The sequence below is a fragment of the Lycorma delicatula genome, chromosome 5 (assembly GCF_047948215.1).
Source record: "Lycorma delicatula isolate Av1 chromosome 5, ASM4794821v1, whole genome shotgun sequence".
NCBI classification, from domain to species: Eukaryota; Metazoa; Arthropoda; class Insecta; order Hemiptera; family Fulgoridae; genus Lycorma; species Lycorma delicatula.
Genome location: NC_134459.1, coordinates 166089279 through 166115284, shown reverse-complemented (window position 1 = coordinate 166115284; position 26006 = coordinate 166089279).

The window sequence follows — 26006 nt, the reverse complement described above, 5'->3', positions numbered from 1 at the left end:
AAGTAAGGCGAAGTAAGGCGAAGTAAGGCGAGGTAAGCGAAGGGCGGGTGGGAAAAACAATGATCGAGTGTTTGGCCAAAAACTCACGACCATGTTTAAAACGTCCATGTCACTTAAAACATGTCGCACGTTTCATAGCAACGTCGCCGTAAGCCGTCTTAAGCATATCAAAATTTTCACTTGCAGATTTTCCGAGTTTAACGCAAAATTTCACAGCAAATCTTTGCTCGTTCAAGTCACTCATTCTAAAATCCGCCAAACGAAAAAACATACTTCACAAACAACCGCGTAGCTAAGCAACCAATAATGATATTTGCGGTGAAAAAGCTGCGTTGTAATCAGCTGATCTGTACAAACATGGCGATGCCAAGCGGATTTAACTGGAACCAACTGGACCCGAGCAATTCACACAGTCTACGTATTTCTTGAACAGACCTCGTATTGTATTAAATGATTAATATTTAAAAACCCTATGGCGTATTTTTTCGTCTATAACATAAGGATTTACTTGGTAAGAGTCTTTTATATGTGATTTATTTAAAATTGTATCAAATTTCATTGCAACATATTACAACATGCTATAATTATATTACATTCTGTTTAATTCTATATTTAAAATATATCAATCGCTCTCGAATTATTAAAAATAATGAATAACAAACTTTTAATTATGATATTTTCAGTTTTTTATATTGATGTAGGTAAAAAACTGTGTTTTTCACAATTTTATTAATTAACTAAATACTAAAACCGATACTGATTAAATTTATTTATGTATAAAATAACAATATATAAAACTACATTTTAATTTATAAATATTCCGTTTTGTTTTATTTTTAATCACTTTTATTAGAATACTATTTTATTAAAATCATTACAGATTCCATAAAACGTATTAAATTTTAAACGTATATATTTAATATATCTAAATTTACTAATTACATCTTTTAATTTAATAAGAAGTACACTTCATTTTACAGATTAGATACATAAATCTCGTTTATGGATTTAATCAATTTTCATTTGTTCCCTAAGGTCTCGACAGATTATTTTTAGATTTATCGTAAAATAAAACTTTAATTAGTAGACTTTACATAAACGTAAATTGTGAAAACCAGTTACACGTAAAACAATTAAAAGTCTTTGTTTTTATGATGTTTAAAGTAAATACTGTAGTTAAATCTGGTTTTATAAATAACATACATATTATTAAGTTGAGCGGTATCATTTATCATATATCATTAAATATTCATATATCATTTTAATGTAAATTAAATAACTTTATTTATAAATTTACTCTCTGAGATAAAATAAATAAAGCTTTTACTCTGAACAGTTATACATAATAATAGAATATTATTTATCACGTTACCAGAGTAGATAAGTATTTCCACGAAACAAAGGGAAACTGCTCTAGTAATTTTCTGATTTCATGAAGGAAAACCGCGGTAAAAACCTTAATTAGAGTAGGATTATAAAATTTATATATAAATTATAAAATAAAAAAAATCTGATGTGGACACCAAATGACTTCCTTGTACGCCTAATACACATTTTTAAAAGAACATAAAATTTTATTTCATCAATAACTTCTGATTTTTTTTCATATTTTTTGTTTTGTTATTATTGAATTATTATTTATTGTTTTTTATTTTTTTATTTTTTTTTTACAATCAGAGGTTAATAATTATTAATAAATCAATATATCTAAATTTAAAAAAAAAACCTTAAAAAAATGAAATGAAGTTAATTCGAACAGAGGTGCCTTTCCCTTGCAAGATCCAAATATTTCATTAATTATATATAATTTTATTTGGCTATAACACTGGAAGCAATGAAAATACGTACAACTTATGATATATCGTTGAAAAGCTCTTAATGAAGGTTTGTTACTACAGTTAAGAAAAAGTCCAAAATTCAATTTTTTATGATTTTACGCATTTTGGACACTTTTGATCCAGTCGATTGCAATTAAAAGGGAAGGTGCACGCACAAATAGATGTTACGACAGTCCTAAATCCAGAATTTCAACATTCTACGGCTAATCGTTTTTTTAGTTACGTGAGATACGTGTGACGTCTGTACATACGTACGTACAGACGTCACACCGAAACTAGTCAAAATGGATTCAGGGATGGTCAAAATTTATATTTCCGTTGAAATCTTAAAAACCCAAATCTGAAACCGAGCTGTGTTTATTATAATATTAACATGAATATATTAATGTAAACAAAAAACAAATTTAATAATAGACAATTCGGAAAGATTTAACTAAAGTTATTTGAGCATATATATCTATATATATATATATATATATATATAGAACCACGCGCGCGCGTGTTTGTGTTTGTTTTGTGCGTGTGTATGTGTGTGCGTGTGTGCATGTATGCGTGTAAAAAGGGAACTCAGCAGAAAATTCAGATTTTAATTCTAATTTTTTAAATAGTATTATTTTGAACTCGTGGGCAGAGTAATACTGTTTCTATTTTAAAAGAGTAATCTTTTGATTTTATCTTATATCAACGTACAAGAGGATCTTTTATTTCGGTCATTAATTTGTCAAAATAGCTACAGAAGCTAATTAAAGACTCTTTCGAAGCATACTTAACCATTTCGATTGTCCCAAAAGCCATTTTAATCATCTACAAAAGAAATGTTGCATTTTAACTAATAAAATATTATTTTTATTGTGAATGAAAATAAATCGATTTAATTCACAATTTTTGATTATCTGAAAACCATAAGTCCATATATCTAGATCGAACAGAAGTAATTCCTATTAAATCCATGTCACATGAACGTCTCGTATTGATGTGCTAATAAAATAATTTTCCTTTAGGCTAATCATACCATAATTTTTTCCGTTAAAAAAATAGGCCTTTCGTTTACGTTTTAATTTCAATTGATAAGCAAATTATTGTTTTTTTTTTTTTTTTTATAAGCTTGCAAGTTGTTTCAACAATACATTATGATGTAACTGGATATAATTTTTATATTGGCTATTTTCAAATGGTCGGATAAACAAGTAAATATCTACATTAAAAAATATATTTAACCCAGTTGTAAAATTCTAGTCACATTTAAACCAAAATGCCGACAATTATTAAGAAAAATATTTTATTAATGAAACATATCTTTCTTATTAATGAAATATTGCTATGTCTTTTTACATACCAGCGGCAAAAAAGCACAAATTAAAGTTGAAATTCGAAAGATACACTCGAATTTGGCTTGGCTGGTCTCAAACACAGAATATTTCGGGAAATTTTCAATGTACTATATCAAAAAATGAGGTTTTTAAATTTTTAATTCTTTATCGTTAAACCTATTTTGAGTTTTAGAAGGTTCTATTTAAGAATATAAATTTTCATCGATTACGTAAAAAATATTTCCTTTCTCCTTCTTTTTATTAAAAGGAATTATTTGAAAAAAAAAAATTATTAAATAAACAGCAATATGCCTCAAATACTAAATGACACAATCTCCATAAGAAGTCCTCAAAACGAAAAATTTATAAGAAATTCTTTTTTTCTCCACCATCAAGAATAGATGTAAAATTTCAAAATTTGGAATCTAATTTCTCCAGGAAGTACAGTCAATGTAGAAGGTTTCAGCCTAAATGAAAGGCTATCATTCCTGCACTTGAAATCAATTAATAAAGGTAAAATAACATATTAATAATTTTTTTTTAAATCTCTAAAAAATTATTACGTAAAATTTAAATGTACAATCATTTTTTATTGTTACTGATAATATTATTGTTATTCCTAAAATTCTCTAAAACGACTAACTTGATTATCTGACCTTGATCACTCATCTAGACATTCATAAATTTGACACAAATGGAAACAAGCAATTGACAATTTGATTGCAAGTGGTTTTGAACAAACCAATCATCATGCCATATAGTGGGTAATTAATGGAGCATTGTGCGTACTTGTCGCTCTCGGTCGGCTATGTAGAATTACACCTAATACATGTATGTGTTAATGCAAGAGTCTAATATCATTAACTAAACATTAAAAAACAAATATTATGCATCGATCTAGAGAATAATAAAATTATCCATAAAAATTTATAAAATTGTATTTACGTATTAATTAAATGATAACCAATATTATTTTTCAGTAATATTGACTGTAATCATTTTACTAATTTCTAATAAGTTATTTTTTTACGAGAAAAAGAATTATTCTACGTAATGGTACTAAATAAAGCAAGGAATAAAAAATGTCCTTAAAAAACCAAGGAAATTAAGCATCTGATATCAGAATAGAATAAAATTACGTAATCAGTTTTATCTTATCTTTAATTTAAGGTTCAGCATTCTTTACTTGAGTTAAGGTATAAATAATTAAAGAATGAAAGATGAATTAAAAATATTTATTTATTTTAAAATTACTAATAATTATAAACAGTGTTTTTCAGGACACAAAAATGGAAGAAACATTACTTACTTAAATAATACTTAAGTATAAATTTTAAAAGAGTAATAAAATAATAAATGTTTATTTAAGAAAAAAGATCTTAATAAATAAAATTTTACGTAATAACATTTACCAGGAAATAAAAAAAATATTTTAAAAAAAGATGACAAATACAATAAATGTTTATGACTTCTGATGATGTAAATAGGGTAAAATTAATTATTCGTTAAAAAGATTTGACAAAGTTAAGGAATTTAAATACTTGAACTACAACAAATGCGAGTAACTTATTTAAAGAAACTAATTAGAAAATCGTATCCATTTTGCCATCGCATTGTAAATGTTTATAAACATTAACATAATTACAAAATATTTTTCGTTTATTATTTAATTACAGAGTAAACAACTTGCTGACGCCCAGTAACAGTTACTGATGGATGATAATGGACTGTTTTAGCGTATAAACATTCCATGCCTGATGAGGACTCATACCGGGAACCTTCGGAAGAAAGACATTCTTCTCTCTCTTTCACACCCCACGTTGGAGAACAGTAAAATGAAAATACATTAAGTATTTTTGGCCATGTTTATACTTATGGATGTGAAGTATGGATTTTAACGGAAAAAAATTGAAAATATGTTAAGAAAATATTTGGGTCAATTAGGTGAGAGATATTTGGAGTATTTGAAAAATAAAAACTGAGGATTTACATAAAACTTTCTTATAAAAATAAACCTTTTTTACTTTCTTGGTATCATAGATCTAGATCTGCAAGAAGGAAAGCATGATAATCAGTCAAAAAATGGGGTATGGGTTTCCTGCACTTCTCGATGTTTCGTGACCCATGAACTCCAAACATCAAAAGAAAGTGGAAATAATGTTCGTACGTACGTATGGGTGTTGGCGTGTTTGAAGGTTAATAACTTTTGACTGGATAAATCAATCTAGATGAAAGTTGGCATATAGATTTGTGTATACGGGACACTTGGTTCGTAAATGCTTAGGGTCAATGTCTCCAGGGGGTGCGATAGATGTTTCCTTGGGGGTCGCTTTTCTTATAACTAACATAATCCCTTTCTATCTTAAGTTCAGTACATTATGTATACATGCTTATATTACCATTTAAAAATAAATGTTTTACCCCCAAATTCTCTCCTTTCACAAAAATCGAAAAGCTATCTTTTTATTTATTACATATTTTTTTTAACTTACCCCCAAATTCTTTCCTTTCATAAAAATCGAAAAGCTATCTTTTTATTTATTACATATTTTTTTTAATCGAATCTATTTTATGTCTTCCTAAGCATAGTAGTGCAAGTGATTCAAAAAAACTATTTTTGATGCTACATTAGGGGTGGGAAAGTCGATCAAAGTTTAAAAATATCGATTTTTTTAAATTCTTTACAATTTCAGTCTACTTAAATTTTTAATTATAACCAGTGCCATAAAAGTGTAATTTTGTTATTAGCTTCTTTTTCTTTCACCAATTTCCTAAGGACAAATACATTTAATAACTTACAAAAATAACATTAGTAGTTTAAACAAAAAATATTTTTCTCTTACAAGCTTATATAAGTGGTTGATTGCCTGGCCTGCGGATCTTATGGCCTGCAGTTGATTGAAAAAGAAAATGAAAAAATAAGTGTATTTTTCAATGTATTGACGAATTAATTTTCTTTTTTCTTTTTTAGTGCTACTCTATCTAGGTTTTCTCTATAGTTTTCCTTAATCCAGAAGAAAACTCTAAAGAAGTGTATTTTGTTTATTTTTGGGATAGTTCCCTGCCAATTGTGACTTAATTTTGATACGAATAATTATGTACTGTTATGAAGAAAATATTTATATTTCTTTTTGGATTGATAATTATTATTCAGTTACACATACATTTATATGTTATATTAATTCATTATCATACAGGATAAAAATCGTTCTTTTTCTTTTCTCCTTTAAATTTCCTAAGGTTTTTTGCGGTATTATTGTTCGTTGCTAGTTTATCCTTCTTAATATTTTTAATAGGCTCCCGTTTGATTTTCTCATTAAATTTTTCAATAGTGTAATAAAAAAATAATTTTAAAATAGTGCTACAATTATATTAGGTATTTTCTTTTAACAAGTAATATAAAATTACACGTCAAAAACCTTGCAAGGAGCATAATTGTTTTAAAATAGATTTTTTAGGCAAAATCAATGATTTTTATGCAAGGAGAATAATTGTTTTAAAATATATTTTCTTCAAAATTTATAAAAAGATTAAGTTAACTTTTTTACAACCAGATACCCATGACCATCGATAGAAAAGCCAGATATTAAGAAATTACACATGGAAAAAAATAAATAAGTTGAAGGAATGGAAAGATTAATTTCACCGAATGATTATAGGTTTCAAATTGATTTACCCAGTGTACCAGAAAATTATAAGATAGACTTGATATGAGTTCCGTTTACAAATAATATGTAACAAGATAAGGTGTACAAATATGGTTTTGGTGCAGAGAACACGATTACATGTTATCAGCAAGTACCATTGGTCCGCATGTAATGAGCGACTGAATTTCAGATTGCACACTTCAACCGGGGTGTGAGGTTGATTGAATGACTAATGGCGTGTACTCCCTCACGTAGAAGACGATAACGCTGTTTGCTTAGTATTGGCTTGTGCATGTCAATATATCGATATGGAATACCGTTCTCTCATTGGCTAAAGTAAAGTATCATCCTTTCTCTAAGAACTATTAAAATAAAATATATCTAATATTCACTTTTGTTATACCAGCGTATATTAATGTACGCATAAATCGATGTTGACACCTTTAGCATCGATTTAAATAAATGTGAATACAATCTATTGTTACGATTGTAAATCGAGAGGTTTTTAAAAATTATTACCCATGATACTTTTAAAAAATGTATTTTTTATAAATACTTTAAAAGAATCTCTAAAGTTCTTTTATCTGTGCATATTTAGCGTAAAATTTAGCGCAGGAACATAATTTATTTCCAATGAAGTCAGTAGACTGGTATAATAATAAAAAATTTATAAAGTTGTACTAAAAATATTTTTTACACCTAAATTGTACATGAATAGAAAAAAGGTAATTTATAACAAAATCTTTTCAGATAATATATGGTTGAATTTGGGATAATTTTTTTTTTCTACCTAAGAAAAATATGTTTCACCGATTTGTATTTATTCGTAAATTTTTGTTTTATTTAACAGATATGTTTATATTCCTCAAAACTTTACGGTTTAGTTTAGTAGTGCTCAACACTATTGACTGTGGCACTGATTTTGTTTTGTTTCTAATCTAAATGTACAAAACAAAAATTAGTTTAAATTAGAAAGCATATTATTAAAACGAAGAATAAGAAGGAGGATTGTATATAAAATGCTAAATAACAATTTATAGAAAAAAATACTGTAATGTTTTGTGAAAAATTAAATGATAAAGAAAATTTTAAACTAAGATAGATAAACGTAATTTACCAGTAATTACAGAATTTTTTTCTTTAGAAAATAGAATTACCAATAATGCAGACATCAAAAGCAGACTTATCATAAAAAAGGACTATCTCATGACAAAAAAAACGATTACTTGTATCAATTAGAGGTTTAAAAATTGAAATAAATTTTTAAATTTAATTACAACGATGAACTCTATTTTAAAACAGACTCACGGACGTCATACGAAACGTCATTTAACAGGAATGAGCCCGAAATTACTAACCCAGTAGATTTTTGAAAACTTAATAGAGATAAAATTAAAATCAGTTGGTTCAAACAGATCAAAAAGGATGTCAGAAATGCAGATATAAAAAATATAGAGAATAGAAACATATCCTGAAGGGTTTATGAAAGGATTCATAAAAGAAACAGAGAATGTGATGATTACAGGATGTCATAAGAGATAAAGAAACTAGACAGATTGAAAATGAAAGATAGTTGAAAGAATAGGAAACCGACTAGAAATTACTATTAAAAGTTATCCTATAGTGACCGGTGACGATCCAATAATAAAAAGATTCTTAGAAAGACTTGTGCGGATCGAATCATTTTATAATAATGAAACATGGTCATTGTAAAGGTAAAACGTAGAGGTCATTACAATGTAATATACCTTAGCATAATGGAAATTAAATAAATTCAAAATGAAACTTTCTAAGATGAATAAGAGGGAAAAATTTATCAAATAGAATTTTGTAGATGACTGGAATAGTAAGTAATACATTAAGATATTCAGAATAATTATCTGTAATACAAGAACGCTTGGAATGTAAAACATTTTGGAAGACGAAAAAGATAAAAATATATATAACAGATAATGGAGAATGCAGGACCATAGCAAGTTTATTAAGATTAAAAGTTTTTCATAAAATAGATGGAATGGAGAATAACATCAAATCAATCGCATTATGACAAAAAAAAAACCTTTAAAGTGAATAACTTTATAAAGAGTTAATATTTGGTAAATGGAGAAAGAAGAATGGTATACTTTGTCGTAAGGATATAAAGAAAGATGTTAGAAACGAAGAAGAAAGTTAGAATACTAGAGGTAAGAATGTGATAAGAACAAGAGAAAATTATTAGAAAAAATAAAAATACAAAAATCTCTCAACTGTATAAAAAGACAACTTTTTTTCGTTTATTCCCGATAACTGTGATAAATGTGAAACAGCAGCCCACACGTAACATCTAAAAAACTATTTCCAATTTTTGAAGTTCTATGCCAACATCAGGAGATATTAGTACAAGATAAAGAAGAACTACGTTACACTCTATGCAAAAGGAATGTTTGATTAACGGACCAAGATGATAATTAATTGTTAGGAGAAAAAATATCAATTGCTGGTCAATATTTAGTTATTATTTCAATGTTAAAATTCAAACCAACATGTCGTCACCACCATGCTAAAGTAACGAATGTGAAAATTCGCATTTTTCAGATTTGTTATTCAACTACTTATCTGAACGTCCTGCATCCTGTTAGTCTTGCTAGCCCATAAGGTGCTAGTACCGAAAGGACTTCAGCGGACGGTATGAAGGGGAATAACGTCGGGAGCACCAGGCTCAAAAAGCTTAATCTCCCACGGTCAGACCCAGTAATCAATTGAAAACGCTGGTCCAAACGAATGAGACCGCAAATCACCAAATCCGTCCATAAATAAAAATTAAAACTTGTAACTGACATTAAAAAAACCCTTGAAACACGCCCGATTACAGAATCATACCGCAGCAAGGGACATTGTCCATGCTCTGCGATTCTTAGGGAGAAATGATGATACTCTCGCCATTCTTGAATTCCGTTCCATCCTGTTAGCTAAACCGCATGAGAAAGGTTTTCTTTTAAGGTTATTTAGTAGCTGAAATGAAGTCGCAGAAGAATTAAGGCAAGATTTCAGGATTCATTTAAAAACAAAAATATATATATTTGCTTTCATTATAAATTAATACCGACTAATATTATTGATTTGCTATTTAACACACACGGACTTCATTGTAAATACAGTTAAACTAAATCATATTTATATTTAAAAACCGCAAATCCCTTTGCAAATGTTATGGATTTTATATTCAAAACAAATGGCGTAATGAATTGGACTGTGTTCTGAAAGTAATAATCTGAAATGTAATCGATAGAAATTTTACGAATTTATGAAATCCCACAGTACACATTCAATTGTATTAAAATTTCAAAACAGGTAACATGTTACGAAACCTTATATCATCTTACTTTTCAAATACGTGTATATTTTGACGGGTAATCGTAGAAATACATGCTTAAAATATTTATAAATTTTCAATAAAATTTTTAATGGCAAAGGCTTAAGTACGAATCAATATACGATTAAGATACCGGTTTGATTGATTGTAAGTAGTAGAAAAAATTTGTGAAAATTTATATATCACTGGCTCCTTCTAAAACAGTCAATTAACGTGCGTAAAAACAATAGTATATTACAAAAACCTCATTTACTCCTTCGATACCAAAGCTGATAAAAAAAACACCAATGACAAATGACAACACACATTCATTCTTGCGTATCGCGTATACAAAACATAGGTTTCACCGCCCCGAAAGATTACTTCAGTACTTAACCAATCAGAATATCGCATTTTCCTTAGCAATCGAAATTACGGAAACGATTGACCAATTAAAAAGTCACTAATTCTCACCTATCGGAACTGTAAAAAAGACTGAATAGTGATAACGTAGTAATTTCCAACCAATCATAATCCTTGTTCTTTAACCAATCATAAGGTGAGAATAAAACTTACCAACTGGAACAAAACAATTTTTGTCCGATAAGGTAGGTGTACCGTCTCTGAATATTGATAAGATTATATTATATACAATTAAAAATGTTACATTTATATCAGATACAAATACAAAGACTGACAACTAACCAACCAGAAAAGACTTCATTTTGATGAAACAAAAGAAGGGGAGTTTATCGACATTATTTTATTAGAAAATCATAAAAACAATATTTGCTAACCAATCCAAATTCATATATTAATCAATATTTGTGCAACCTACTGTATCCATTTATTGCATGTTTTCAATTTAATACGTAAAATATGTGTTTTTATAGATTTATACTTTTGAAAATTCCATAGGGAACCTCCGAGTCACAGGTAAGCATTACTTCAGAGAATGAAATGAATGATTTGTAGCGTATGTGAAAATGCCATGCCTGACCGGGATTCGAACCCGGTCAGGCATAGCATTTTCACACACGCCACGGTTCCATAGGGAACCTGTCTGCACACAAAATAACGTATTAGATGTTTTTTATGTATTCCTCAACTTAATATCGATATCTTTAGAACTCGCGTGAATAGTATACGGATTTTTCCGGAATTTAGAATTAAATTTACATATTTATAATTCACTTCACTTTTTTATTTTACTAGTTGAGAAAATCTAAAGTCCTATAGCGGGTTTTAATTTGTTTTGTTCACCGGAAAGAAAATTAGTCGATACAAAATATCGTCACCCATGCCTAAGTAACGAACGTGAGAAATCGCTTTTCAGATTCGTCATTTTACTACTAATTTGTACGTCCTGCATTTTGTGTGTGGTACATTATCCAATGTATCTCTTTTAGGAAGGCTAGTTTAAATCACTTTTTCGAATATGTCATTTTGTGGCATTACTCTGCATTTAACGAATAACTCACTTTCGTGAATTTACAATATTTTTTTATATTCTTCTTGTATGTAACTATTTTCAGAGTCACGATGTGCTACAAAGGTTGTTTTCAGTGGTACGTGTTGTGGTTCATTTTAAACGTACGACTGTAATATTTAAATCGTTCAAAGTATAACAGTATTAATAAATACTCTTTTCACAAGTCTCTATCTGATTCTATTCCGGACAAGTAATATATAAACATTTCCACTCATTAGAAACAGTATAAACCCGGCGTGTGATTTTCATTCGTCAAATTGAAGTAGATAAGCCGAAAAGAAAAGTTGTCTCACTGGTAATTCTAGAAAATCGTTGACAAAAAATACTCTTTTCTGTATCAAAATGAAAAACACACCGGTATGCAGGGAATTCTTTTTGAATACAATGGGGATCAATGAAGTAGTAAAAAGAGCGGCATTTAAAAATTTGTTTCATACTGGAGTTTTTGAATCTGAGAAAAGAGGGCACAAACCTCTTTTGTGTAGTGATGATGATATAAATTTTATTAAACAACACATTCTTTCGTTTCCAGCCCTAGAATCTTACTATTGTCGGCTAAATTGAATTTATCTATTTATATGCATAGCTTAACATAAGACTGATGTATAATATGTACGCAGGTAAATGTAAGGAAAAAGGGAGTAAGTGTTTTTCGTTTGAAACTTACCGTAAATGTTTCAGAACGTACAAACTCAAATTGCATAATCCTAAAAAACACTTTTTCAAAACATGCTTAAAATTCAATGAGAGCAGTGAGTTTGAAAAAATGAACACAAAAACCTACGAGGAGGTTATAAATAGAAAAGAAGCTGCCAGGAATCGAAGGGATAAGGACAAGTCAGCGGAAGCAGTAAAAAATATTGATGTTCTGGCATTAAATTTTGAACATTAGGCTGTCTTGTACACACCAAAAGTTGGCCCTGTACCATTCTTTTATGTTCGAACCCTACAATTTAACGATTTAAAATTTAAGAAACGCGGACGTCCACTGTTACACTTGCGATGAAACTGAAGGGAATCGAGCCAATAACGAAATTTCTTCTTGCGTTTTCAAATATACAATGTCGAAACCTGATTGTCCATGTCAGTGATGTCGGCCAGTTGTGGTCAACATAAGAATTACAATTTTATGTGCAGGTGTATTTTACTGCATGCAGTAAACACCAATAAAAAACTACAAACTATAGTTCATGTTTATTTTGAACCCGGACACAGTCAAAAGGAGTGCAAATCGGCCCGCTTTAAAATAGAATTAAGAGCGTAGCATGTATCCGTTTATATTCCACAAGATTGGGTACAGATTACATATTATTATTGGCTCGAGCAAAGCCTCATCCTTTTGCCGTTACCAAATTATTACATGATGATTTCTTAAATTTAAATCCTACAAATTTCCGAATAATCAATCAACAAAAAAAGGTTAAGAAGGGTTAAAATAACCTTTCAAACAAACACTGGACGAAGCAAAGTCTCAATCTGAACCACGATTTACTTTTTACGATTTTGTTTGTTTTCAGTACCGGAAATCAGTTAAGAATAAAAGACTGGTAAAAACAAGATGATGAGGCCGAATTTCAAACACTAATTTTGAAACATAAAAGAACACAAAGACAAGAAATCAAACCTGATGTTGCACATAAAAATAAACTTGCTATTTCTATGTAAAAAAAAATTGTAGCATATATGCGAACAATATTTAAGTTCCCGGTCATACCATGTGTTCTACGAATATTTGCCATCGTCGGAAGATACCCGAACCAGACGAAGACGAGAAAGAAGTTGAAGAAGAATAAGATAAAACAGAAGGAAAATAATGGTTTTTATAAATAAATGTTAGTATTAATCATGTTATTTTGTATTTTTATTAATTTTTCATATAGATTTTTTATTTTTTATTACCTTAATTTTTATTTTTTTTTTACTTAATTTATTTTTTAATAAATTTACGAATACTCACATAAACCATATTAAAAAAGGATAAATGGAAAATAGTATGGTATATTTAAAACCTTATTGTCGCTAATGGAAAAGTAGTTACTCTACTCGGTAACAGTTTTTTAAAATAAAATTGTGTAACTGTAATTTTGACATCTTTTCATAACATTTTGTACTTTTTGTATATTTTAGTATGTCGGTTTACTTCTTACAATTATTATTCTGCTTTAATGTTTTGTACCTTTATTTAAATTTTTCTATTATTTCAAATAAAGTAATAAACTTACACATTACATTGAATAAGGTATACGTTACAATGAATAACTTCAAATTATTTAATGATTCCTGCAATCCTTTATCAATACTCATTAAACGGAATAAACTTAGCAGACAAAATGAAGAAAAAAATTGTTTGCGAAGTAAACTGACGAATATGGTACATTCGATAATTTATATTTTTCAAGTTGTTAGACTAAAATTGTCGCATTAATGCAGAGTATCGAATTTTATTTTAATTTACTTTTACAACAATATTAATATTCATTTAAAGGTAATAATGTAAATAATCTACAAAGAATGAGGTAAGGAATCAAACTAATCTTCAATAATTGAATAAAAATGATGAGCCTGTTTATAATTTAAAATTGAAACTGTTTTTTGTTTGCTCTCCTGAAAAGTTGAATTTTTCACGTTCGTTACTTTAGCATGGTGGCGACGATATAGAATAACAAGAAGAGAACTGAATACTGAACAAAGAACAAAATGATAAAAGAACTCGTGAATAAATCGACAAAAAATAAAATATATCCATAGCAGCTTATTCATCTTATAATTCCATTCCCTCGCAAATTTTAACTAAGCTCCTTTTAGGTGGATTTCATAAGAAAGCTACCTATTGTAATGGGTACCATGATTCGACTTTGCGTTTCACATCACCCAGACCTCAAAACCACAGTCAACTCAAAAGTTTTATATATGTATTTCACTTTTAATTGCCGTAATTTTTCGCCAATCAGTTTCAAATTCTTCCTAAAAAATAACTCGTTCCAAGATCTTGGTGAAGTTCGTTAAGGGCCAAAATCGGACCATTGGGGTGGGAATAATCGGAAATGGGGGTCGAAAAAGCCCTCCTTTTTCAAAAAAATAAAATATCGCTATAACATTATTATTGAGTTAAATAAAGAATTCGTTTAAAGTTTGTACTATTCTTTGGATAAGGGTATCTAAGTATCACCAACCATTGGCTCCGGAGGTTGACAAAATGGGGTTTCGAAGACAAATAGAATCATATTTCCCTTAATAGGCACAGTATCGAATCGATTTAAAGTGGTCGTTAGTTCTGAAAAACATTACCTAAAAGTTTTGTTTGAAGCAATTTTTGACATGACCAACCCTTACGGTAAGCGATGAGCTAAATGTTGCTGGAATTGTAAGAAGATGGGGCTTGTCGTATGCTAAACATGTGAAACTTTTTTCACGTGCAAACATTGTCGTATTGAGTAAAGTTGCAGTTTTTCTTAACTTTAAGGTGGAAATCTTTTTTATCCCCTACTTTTTCCTGTTTAGCCTCCGGGAATTACCGTTTAGGTATTACTTCAGAGGATGAATGAGGATGATAGGTATGAGTGTAAATGAAATATAATCTGGTACAGTCTCAGTTCGATCATTCCTGAGATGTGTGGTTAATTGAAACCCGACCACCAAAGAACACCGGTATCCACGATCTAGTATTCAAATCCGTAAAAAAGTAACTGCCTTTACTAGGAATTGAACGCTGGAACTCTCGACTTCCAAATCAGCTGATTTTTGTAGACGCGTTCACTACCAGACGAACCCGGTGGATTTTTTATACCCTACTTAGCACCGATGAAATTTACCTCCGCCTTCCGGCGTGCCGAAAGGGATTTTTTGAGACACATTTCTCTACTCACCTGCTCAAAAATAAAACTAATAGTTTTATTAAGTTAAGTTCGTTATTAAGTTACGTTTTCTAGCACATAAGTGAGTTGTGGCAACTATATTAATTAAATTATAATATTCCGTGTTTAGCACTTCACTTAGTTTCCCCTACTTTCAAAGTTCTTTCCATATCTTACTTATAAATTAATAATTTCTTACAAATAAAATGTAATTGTTTAACAACTTAACAATTGTTTAACAATGTAATTATAAAATATAGTAATATATTATTGTTTTAATGTACCATTGTAACTATATAACAATGTACCATTGTTTAATTTAATCACAATTAAAATTTAATTTCAAAATCACAATGGCATAAGACCATTCTTGTGCCCTTTTGATTTATTATTTTTTCTTTAGTTTTGTTATGAAAAGCAGATATATATATATATACATACACACTTAAGCACTTAAACCAATTCCGTAATTATTAATTAAAATGTATTAAGCGACTGAATAATAACTTTGTGAAACAGAATATATTTTTGCTTAAAATTACCTAGAGCTGAATTACTTCTTTTATCTTAACAAAAGTATTTGCATGAGTCTAAATTTCTATTCCACAAAGAAGTATAACGGTACAAAACATATACAGTTACTCATTCGAACACCAAATGTAATGCATAAGTAAGATTGACATACTAAATATTTTATTCCAATTAAATATCCTTATTATTTTGGATGAGTGCCGACTACTGCTGAATGAATGAGAATAACAAAAATAATTAAATTATAACAGGCAATAATAAAGGTCACTTCTAGTTAGCAAGAAGTTTGATTATTTGATCCCATATTCCAGGATTTTCTCTATATTTTCGTGTTACTATGGTTTACAGTGAATTGTTTAAACTAATCCACTTTTTCATTTACTTTGCTTACACAATTCCCTCCATCTTTGAAGTGTTATTTTTTTCTTTCTTCCATCTAGGGATATTTTTTCCGTTGATTTATTCTTCCTGTAACCCTCTAATTTTTTTAAATATTTTTCCCACTGGTGAACATTCTTTGAAAACTTGTTGGGTTAAGCCCTTACAGTTTATATTGATTTTTTTTAGAATTTTAAAGTGTGTAAGTAGCCTTTCTTGGGTTCATTCTTTGTAGGTGACCGTAGAAAAATATTTTTCTTTTTCTCTATAATTATGTACAGTTAATTATTGTGTCTTCTTTTGCTTACTTTTCCGTCCTTGATGAGTCCTAGGAGACCTTTCTGGGTATTATTAGTTTTTTTTTGTAATTCAAGAAGTTTGTTAGTACTTCGCCGGTATAATCCGCAGACGGCGAAGTCAACGAACTATGTTTACAGTTCTCAACATGACCTAACCTAAAAGTGAAATGGAAATGGAGAAAAAATTAAGCATGAAAACAATATATTTCAGTTCAGTTAATAAATTGTAATAATAAATCCGTAAGATAACAATCAGTAATTCATAAAAAGTTAAATAATAATCTAACAAAACGCAGTGATATCCAAAAAAAAATTACAATGAAATTATAAACGGTACGGTAATAGTCTCGCAGATATCGTTTCTTTCGCTCAAAAAATAAAAATTATTATAATATAAATAAAATAGTTTTTAACTAAATGATACTAATATCAACTAAGGTAAGAGACACTACATATCTATTATCAAAATCATTTTTTAATTTAAAATTAAAAAAAAAATACATGTTAAATATATGTAATAGACAATAGATATGCAATAATAGATAATAAACAATGTTTATGCGTTCCATCTAATAAGCAACAAATAGAAAAATTAGTTACAAAACTCTTGCCGGCCCGATTTCATTTGTTAAACAACTATTAATCATAAGAATTATATTATTTCGGTAAATGTGTTAGTTTTTTTTTTTGTCCTCAGTCATTTGACTGGTTTGATGCAGCTCTCCAAGATTCCCTATCTAGTGCTAGTCGTTTCATTTCGGTGTATACTTCCTACATCCTACATCCCTAACAATTTGTTTTACATATTCCAAACGTTGCCTACCTGTACAATTTTTTCCTTCTTTCCTGACCCTCTAATATTAAAGCGACTATTCCAGGATGCATTAATATGCGGCCTATAAGTCTGTCTCTTCTTTTAACTATATTTTTCCAAATGCTTCTTTCTTCATCTATTTGTCGCAATACCTCTTCATTTTTTACTTTATCCACCCATCTGATTTTTCACATTCTTCTATAGCACCACATTTCAAAAGCTTCTAATCTTTTCTTCTCAGGTATCCGATTTTCTTCTCAGGACGATCGGAGTGATGGCGAAAAATTCGGTTTTCAGATTTCAACAGAAATATCCATTTTGACCATACCTGAATCCATTTTGACTAGTTTAGGCGTGACGTCTGTATGTACATATGTATGTACGTACGTAAGTGTGTATCTCGCGTAACTCAAAAACGATTACCTGTAGGATGATGAAATTTTGGATTTAGGACTGTTGTAACATCTAGTTGCACCTCCCCTCTTTATTGCAATCAGTGAACCAAAAGTGTCCAAAAAAGCCTAAAATTCAAAACCATTTGGATTTTGGAGTTTTTCATAACTGCAGTAATAAGCACTGATTGAGGGCTTTCAACGATTTATCATAAGTGATATTTATTTTCATTGGTTCCAGAGTTAACCAAATACAATTTTAATTAATGAAATATTTGGTCTTACAAAGAGAAGGCACATCAGTTCGAATCAGACTTCATCTCCTTTTTTTAACTTTTTTTATTTTAATTTAAATATATTGATTTATTAATAATTATTAACCTTTAATCGTAAAAAAAAATTACAATAAATAATAATTCAGTAATAATAAATAAAAAAAGAAAATATCAGAAGTTATTAATGAAATAAAATTTTATGTACTTTTCATTTTAAAACAATGTGAATATGGAATTTAATTGACGTACAAGGAAATCATGTGGTGTCCACATCAGATTTTTTGCTTATTATATAAACATTGTTTATTATCTATTATTTTATATCTATTGTCTATTACATATATTTAATATGTTTTTTTTAAATTCTAAATTAATAAAAGATTTTTATAATAGAAATGCAGTGTCGTTTTGTTAAAAACAGTTTTATTTATATTACTGAAATTTTTGTTTTTGAGCGGAAGAAATATATATTTTTTCTTTTTTCTGTTCACCCTCCGGAACCGCTGTCAGAATTACTTTAGAGGATGAAGTGTAGTCTTGTACAATCTCAAGTCGACCGTTTCTAAGATTTGTGGTTAATTGAAACCCAACCACCAAAGAACTCCTGTATCCACGAAGAAATAATATCTGCGAAACTTTTCCCATACCGTTTACAGTTTCATTGTAATTTTTTTTGGATATGAAGAAGGTTCTTGTTAAAGTTATGACATTTGATTGTATGTAGAGCTTCAGGATAAACGACTATATCGTAATATTTTAATTTTGATGTTCCGTCGTGAATTCTATGTTCTTGTAGAAGATCTGCAATCCTGTCTTTACTGATTGTTCTTTTAGTATGGTTATTTACTTCGTTGATGTCTCTATTAAATTTGATATTACAGCCTATGTGAATACTAGACCAGTCTTTTGTTAAGTATTTTTTCTTGTATGTCGATAATTTTGTGTTCTTCTCCTTTTCCTCCATTCTCTAATAACTTATTTCAGTAAGAAATTAAAATGGAGAGGTAAGAGTCCATCACGTTGTTCTTCAGTCAAAGATGGTTTTGAGATTTCCCTTCAGAGCTTTATTTATTCATAAACTTATCCAAAGCTTTAAATCCCATGAATTTTGTAGTATCAATAAAGCTTATTTAATCGTATATCTCCAGGCAGCATAATAATTTAGATTGAGCATGTCGTTCTTATTGCTTCATTTTGTTGTTAAAATTTTTTAAATTTCTGTTACATTCAGATCGGAGTGTAGAGTATCTCTACAATCTCCATTAATATTTTCCTTTTCTTAACAAAATTCTCAAATATTTTTCTCTACTAAACAATCCTTCTGTGTATTCTTCTACCTGTTAACTCTTCCTTCACCCCACAACAAAGTTTTATTATAATTTTATTATAGAATGAAGAAAAGAAAGAAAAATTAATTGCCTAAGGGAAAACCTAGGCGATAATTATTGTTGAGTTTTGTGGGCCATACACACGCTTGTCGTTTTGTGTTTATCTTCGAATTTTAACGTATTATGACAAGTACGATATTTTTAAATGATCTGTTTTGACAAGACTAATCTTCTGACTTTATCGCTATTTGGAGGTATCGTGGGAATATATTTGTTTTGGGACTAGAGCTAACGACCACAGTAGCCGATGACCCCTCAGAAAAAAATAAAAAAAGCAAATATCGGAAACTTTACATCCTCAAATATACTCTCAGCTATGTTCAGTGTACAGTGGTATTCGCCAAATTTCTTCCATTAATCATAGCATGTCTTAGAGAAAGTATCATTTTTGAAGAGAGATAATCCTTTGTTATAAACACTTCCTTCTTAGGATTCGTTAAATTTCTTCTTGGAAGTTCAATTTTTTTATCCGACTAAAGCCGAGTGAAAAAATTTAATGATTACGGTCAGGGTACTCTATAAATTATTTATTATAATATTAATGTACAGTATTTTTTTAATAATTTATTTATTATATATTTAAAAACCCATAAAATAAAACGAATTGTGTTAAGATGACTCGTAATTTAAAACATAGTATAGGAATAAATAATGAACACAAATTAATATTTAGTTATTTCCGAAAAAGTAATCTTTATAACATTATTCAAATAAAGTATAATGAAAAATAAATGGAAACAATGGGTCGCCCATTGTACTTTGTTGTTTACTGAGAATATTTGTAAATTTTGATATCGTTATTAAAAGTGGATATTTTATATAAAGAGCCTGTACAAAGACTTTCAGTAGTAAAGAACAAAAGGAAAGTTAGAACTGTCATATAATTTAAAATAAGACGGCTGTCTACAAAACGAACAAGGAAGCATATGAGAGGCGGACAGGAAATTGTAGGTAGAACATAATGGGGGATGGAATGAAGGAAGACTGGGTGGTTTGTCTCGAAGTGGGTTTAGGGGGCGAAGGTGCTTATCTCTTACGGGTGGTTGCATCGTACATAATTAGCACTGCGGGCATCCACCCTTATTATTATTACCAGCCCCTATAATTAACAACAGACACCCATTTTCGTTTAATATTTTATCATAATCTAAATGAAATATTTAAAATTCCTTTTTACTAGATAAGACCGTTTATAAAGACAAAGGATTGAAATTCATTGTAGTAAAAGATCTTTTCGTAAATCATTTAACTGTGAGAACAGGAGAATAGTAGAAAACGAAATATAAGAAGGAAAGGTAAAAAATAAAGAGAATATAAATATAAAAGATAAAAATAAATTTTGTACCGTTTATACATTCTAAAAGTTTACTACTTATTGGTTTTACGATCTTCATCCTTTAATGTATAATATATACTTTGGCGTGTTATATATAGATATATTATGTTACTTATATCGCTCAAGAATACTCTGCCATTGAATAATAAACTTCATAATTTATAAAATGTAAATAAAACGATAAAATTCTATTATCTTGTCTTAAAGGGTAATAAAATCTAGCTATTTTTTCTTATCACTTCAATAAAATCTCTCTCTCTCTCCCCCCTCTCTCTCTCATTCTCTCCCCCTCTCTCTCTCTCTCTCTCTCTCTCTCTCTCTCTCTCTCTCTCTCTCTCTCTCTCTCTCTCTCTCTCTCTCTCTCTCTGTGTGTGTGTGTGTGTGTGTGTGTGTGTGTGTGTGTGTGTGATATATATATATCACGGAATTTTTACCACTGTTCAAACCCCACCAATCTCACTACTATGTAAATTTACAAATAAAAAAACAGTATACATAAATAACCTAAAACTCTTTTGCTAAATTTGCTAATTTTTCTAAATGTCTAAGCCCACCGGGCTTAACTCGTCGTCGCGAATCAGTTGTTTACCAGCTGATTTTCAGTTGTTTACCAGCTGATTTTGTACAGTGGATATAGATATGCTTTGGTGATTGGGATTCAGTTAACCACACGTCTCAGAAATGGGCAGTCTAAACCGGTAAAAGACTACACCTAATTTACATATCACACATATCATCCTTATCTCATTGCGTTGTAGTGGGGTGGCGTATTCTATACACGTGTTGAACTGATTGCAATCTACATACATACATACATTAGGAAAATAAAATAAAATTGAATGTATTGTCTACATCGACTATCATTATCTGAATCGATCGGTGTCTATCCCAATATCGACTTACTGTAGTTTTATATTAATATCGACAAAGATTTTTTGGTTTGAGGAATATTCAGTTTCGATGTCGATATCGACTTCTAAAGAAAGTTATGTGTTTTACTGAATTTAATGATATTGCCTAATCTGGCGGTGACCCGCGAGAGAACTCATCTTCACACCAGAAAAGTACTACTCTGTAGATTTTATACGATCTAAGAAGTACCATCAGGATAAACCATATATATAATAGGCATACATTCGACTTTCAATTTGGTATTTATAGTTTCATAACGCCTAGGTCGACGAGGTCACAGGTAGAAAGAAGAAATTCTAGGTCTGCTAATGTAGAAAAACTACGTCAGTAGGTTCTCACAGACTTGAAGAGCAACAAATACGCTCGCGCATTAATTAAATAATGTCATTTAATTTTGGTCGCAATCGATCGTAAGTAAGGAAGATATCCTGTATCAAAATATCAAGAATCAAGAATTCTAGAAAATGTATTCTATCAGCATAAGGTAAAAATACTATCTCAAGAGTCCTATATCCCAAAATTTTACTGAAGAGATAGATAAATGTTTTTACAAAATTTAATGCTCTTTAAGTCCTTTAGGTATTTTCTGATGTAATTTAGTCTTATTCAAACCCCTGTAAAGGAGTGGAAAAAAATAAATTTTCCTTTTTGTTGATTTTGGATTATAGCCGTATTCTGGTTCTGGTGGCATCTGGAATGCCACCGTAGTATCTCTGTAACCGTTGGTCCGATTTTCACGATTCAAACAACGTATGTATCAGCAGGTCGAGCGCTAATTGTTTAATGCATCGGATAACTCTTGATCGACCGGATCTTGGTTACCCAAAAATTAAATCGTTTAGCCCTATGTTTTGATTGCACTCACCAACCCTCCCGTTAAAGCTCATCAGAACTATGAACAAGGGGGGGAATGGCGACTGGAAGCGTCACAAGGCGGGTGTCTTCCTCTACGGGGTTGGGATGCACCGTAAAATGTACCGATCCGATCTTCCGCTAAATACGCTCAAACCTGTGCTCTAGCGCAGCTGTAAAGTATAAACTTATGCAGACTAAAAATTAGAAAATAAAAAACATAAAAACATTTTAAAACACCGCTTTTAAATAAAACGCACTAAAATGTAAAAAATAATTATAGGACGGTATTTCAGAACGGATTTGACAACAAGCTTTGATGGTGTTATGTAAGATTGTGTGAAAGTCATAGCTTCAAATTAAAAATTTGCTGTTTTTGCCTGTTTTTTCTCATGTGTGGTGAATGGCCTAAAGAGTGGGGTGCTAACACGCGTACGAAAAAATTGGATAAAAGATCAAGCTTTTAATCTAAAGCTATAACTTTCACATAATCTTACATATCACCGTCAAATCTTGTTGTCAAATTTATTCTGAGATACCTTCCTAAAATTATTTTTTAACATTTAGTGCGTTTAATTTAAGAGCGGTGTTTTAAAAATTATTTACCTATTTTTTATTTATTTATGTGATTGTTTTCCTTCGTAAAATATTGAACTATAACAAAAGTGTAGGAACCAAAATGTACAGATCGCTAGAGAAAAATACAGATTCGTGTCAATTTCTAGAGTTAAATTTCTATTTTAACATTCGTTATATCAATTTATGTCATTCAAAATAAAAATATTTTTAGACAATAAATAATCAATTTTAGACACCATAGATCCCATTGCAAGATGCCGCCCGCTACAGCAACCCGCGAGGAGGGCCTAGCTGCGAAGGCGTGCCATAGGCACGCCCTACAGCTAGTAAGAAATAAACCTTAAATATCAGTTTACTATATCGTATATTTTATGATATATTTTTATTATATAATGTTGGTAGAATTTTTAAAATAAAATAATACTTTTCACAGAATTTAATCTTTATAAATAATATTTAATAATCGAGTAATATTTATAAGTAATAAAAATTTTCCTGCAAAAGTAAATTCTACATTATCCATTTGTACCATTACTATTACTTACCAGTAATGCAGTGGTGGTAATCCAGAAATTATTTTTAAATATTTATGATTAGTATGGATAATAATAATAATAAATTTATAAAAAAAACATAGAAGAAAATTTTAATGTAGTCTACTAGAATATATTTAATATTTAAAAAGAACGGCAAAATTAAAAATAAAGAAAGTTTAAGATGAAATTTTCCTTTTTAGTCTTTAATCTTCTTAAAACATTTTCTTAGGATGAAAAATTTCCTTTTTAATTTCTAATCCTCTTAAAACATTTTCTAATGTTAATTGTTTTAATAAGAGAATTAACGAACTAAAGACATTTTTTATTAATTTTTGTAACGTAGAAGGCTATAAATAAATCTCGTTTAACGAAGCAAAAATTATAAAACTGTTGAGTGAATATGAATATTGAAGGTTATTATGTTGAAATAAGAAATTTAGAACAGAGTAGAGATAGATTAACACAGAATTGATTGACCTTCTGAATTAATAATAATAATAATAATGTCTATAAATATCTTCCAGAAGGTTTCAGGCCTCAAATCTAGATCAGTTCTAAAAATGTTGTAAATGTTGTAAAAATATTGTATATATCATCGTCATAGTTCTTAAAAAATGTATCAGCTTATATACGGATAAATTAATTATTTAAATCAAAAGCATAGGGAGAAGTATATCAGCCCAGACAAGTTACAAAAAAGATAAATAAAGGCATAAAGAAAAATAACATTTATAATTAAGTAACAGAAAATAATTTTTTTTTTTCATTTCTGAATTACATGAACATAATTCAGGATTTTTTATACTGTAAATACAAAAATTTCGATGTAAAGAAAATATTTTTACTAAATGTAGTGCGGTATATAACAAATTAAATATATCTGAATGCTGCGGGTAAGTTTAGAAATGTAATATTACTGAAAATTGAAATAAATAAACAGTTTCTTTAAACTGGATTAAATATAACAAGCATAATATTACTCAAAACATCGAAAAAATATGACGACTTAAAAAATACTAAATAGAAAAATAAATGTCACAAGCATTTCACGTAATTTTTAAATAAAAGTATAATAAATTTATAAAAATGTCTATAATATCATTTGTTTTCTTTTTGTTGCGTAAAAAAAGGGGGAAAAAAACGGTAAAGTAAAATGGTATTTCCTTCGAGTTGCTTTTGGTACGCATCAAAATGGTACGCCTCCGGTTACGCGACAGTTATGAACGTTTCACAAAATAAAATATCGTACCTCCGTTCTTAACTTAAGCGGGAGAAAATAAAATTTTATTCCTAAAATATTCGAGCCACATGAAAAACAAAGATAGAAATAGAAAAAAAATCTCGACTAACACAAGCTGTTTTCTTAAAAATATATGAGCAGTACTGAAGCAGAATGAGAGATTGAATAAAATGAGATAATAATAAAATTAAGCTCTCTAGAAATGAAATTCATAATTATTTTATTTTTGATAATATACTGTAAATAGATAAAATGATTGTTTTTAAGAAGATTTTATAATATTAATACAAAATAAATAAAACAATTTTTGTACTAATCGTAATTACATTTCAACTTTTTTTCTCAATTTCAACACAATCTTATTTTATCATTCTGAATATTAGTAAAACAAATAATAAATAGCATCTTTGTCAATTTTCTTTTATGAAAGAGTGGGCATCAACAGCAATGGTCATTAGCCCGTTGGAAATGGGTGGAGTATGAAAAGAAGGCATTGCCTGACCGGTATTCGAACCCGGGACCTCTGTACGAAATGCAGACGCTACCTGCTTAGTCACTGTGGTTGGCAATTCAATTTTTTATTTTGTAACTAAATAATGAAATGAAAGTAAAAACTGTAGTTAAATTAATTATTATCTTTAAAAAATAAAAAGTAAAATTAATTTTTTCATTAACGTTTCTATTGTGTATCATAAAAAAATTGTTTTTATTGTTTATAATTTTAGTATAATAAAAAAATTAAAATATTTATTATTTATTACCTTTTTTAAAAATGTTTAGTACTAGGGAAAGTTACACATTATCCACTATTTATTTTTTCAATTTATTTGCACAATTACGTCATTTTTCCAAGCAGTCTCCTTTTTCTAATCGCTTGGCCCAATAATATGCAAAGCTTGAATCAAGGAAGAAAGCTCGTCAAAAAAGATAGTAATAAGAAGGAAATCCATTACCCAAATGGGTAACGGGTTTCAACGCTCTGGGCAGCCGTGTGTGTAATAA